The sequence below is a fragment of the Apis dorsata genome, unplaced genomic scaffold (genome assembly GCF_000469605.1).
Source record: "Apis dorsata unplaced genomic scaffold, Apis dorsata 1.3 scaffold_126, whole genome shotgun sequence".
Lineage (NCBI taxonomy): Eukaryota > Metazoa > Arthropoda > Insecta > Hymenoptera > Apidae > Apis > Apis dorsata.
The window spans coordinates 4,023-5,763 of NW_006263419.1; the positions used below are offsets into that span (position 1 = coordinate 4,023).

General features: G+C 20.0%; 1 protein-coding gene across 1 annotated transcript in view; it reads left to right on the forward strand.

Annotated features, from left to right (window-relative positions):
* The first annotated feature begins 498 nt into the window (after positions 1–498).
* The window catches only part of LOC116185198, a 10,746-nt gene continuing 9,503 nt past the window's right edge, over positions 499–1,741 (forward strand). Inside the window, exon 1 of the mRNA XM_031509075.1 lies at positions 499–549. The gene's annotated coding sequence lies outside the window, so the exon portion shown is untranslated. The remainder of the gene's footprint in view (positions 550–1,741) is intronic.

Below are 1,741 nucleotides of genomic sequence, written 5' to 3' on the forward strand. Positions count from 1 at the left end.
TTTTATTTTTAATTTATTTTTCTTTAATTTTAGATTTTTGATTTGTCTTAATCAAGTAATTCTTATTTTTTAATATTTAACAAATTATATATATATATATGTAATTATATAATTAATATAATCATATATATATTATATTTTTTTTTTTTACATATTTATTATTTTATTTGTTCATTGTTTATTATTTATTTGTTCATTTATATAATTTTATTTATTGAATTATTTAATCATTATTTATTTTTTTATTTGTTTTATCATTTATTATATATTACTACATATTTATTTTTTCATATGGTTTTTTTTGACAGATTTATTTACTTATTTATCTATTTGTTCATTTATTTATTAATTAATTATTTAATTACTACTATATGATAGTAGTAATTAAGAAAAACAGAAAGTGTAAAATTGAGAAATCAGTTCCGTTTGCAGTGCTATAAATTAAATTAATGTGATAGAAAAAACTTAGGAATAATGTGAGGTCGGTAATAGAATAAAAAAGTGGATGTTAGCGCCATCTTCAGAGTGCCGCAAACGAAATTATTACAGGTAAGGATAACAAATAGGAGAAAGAGGTAAAATAAGAATTGATTATCAGTGCCATCTATTGAAGACAAAATATCTTTCCAAAGGTAAAGTAGGATGGGAATTAAAAGCTATCGACATCTGTCGAGCATTTCTTGAAACATGATTCTTTGAAGAAATGTTTTCAACACATGATGGCGCTGAAAGTCACTTTTATTCATATTATTCTATCTTTGTCTTTTTCTTAGTAGTTGCTGTCCTTCTCTATCTTTATTTTATTTTAAAATTCATATATTTAGGAACGGTATAAAAGTGTTTGATTAATTTTATTGCTTTCTTTATCTTATCTATTAATTAAAAATTTTAATATAGTTTATTTGATTCTATTTTTATGTATATAAATATATATTTCTTATATTTTATAAAAGATATAAAGATATAAAATAAGATACTATTACAAATGTAATAGTATGTAAAATTCTGTCATTCTTGTTACTTTATTTTATAAATGAAATTCGTATTTTACATTTTACATTTCTTATTTGATTAGATTTAATTTTTTCATATATATAAGATATTAATATATTCGTAGATCTTTAAACGATCGATTGTTGCTGGTATACAATTAATTGAAGAATTGAATAATTAATTTATTAAATTATAAGCAATAAAAGTTTGCACAAAATAGAGATAAAGTAAAATAGTTTTATCTTCATCTTGCTCTGTCTCTATAGTGCTTCATCTAACACAAGCACTAAATTGGTTATAATTTAATAAATAAATTAGCTTAAATTTAACCGATAATTTCGTATAACAACTATTATACTTGTTTTAACTTTTAGAATATATTCTTTATAAGTATTTCTTTATTAAATTAACGCGTTTATATTTTGAGATGGTTTATTGAAATAATAATTCTATAAATCCTATATATCGATATATTTTATATAATATTTTTCTTTCTTTCGATTAATCAATAATAAGTTATTTAGGATGAAAGATATAATTTACTGCAAAATTAAAAATAAATGTCCTCTAATTTCAATTATTCACCTGCTAATTATTTCAACGATCAATTATTCATAAATTATTGGCAATTATTCATAAAACAGATATCGATTTCGATTAATATTAAATATTTCATCTTAATTTCTCTTTTTTCTTTCTTGGTCAAATAATTAACACGATTACTCGATTCATTTATCTTTTGATAATT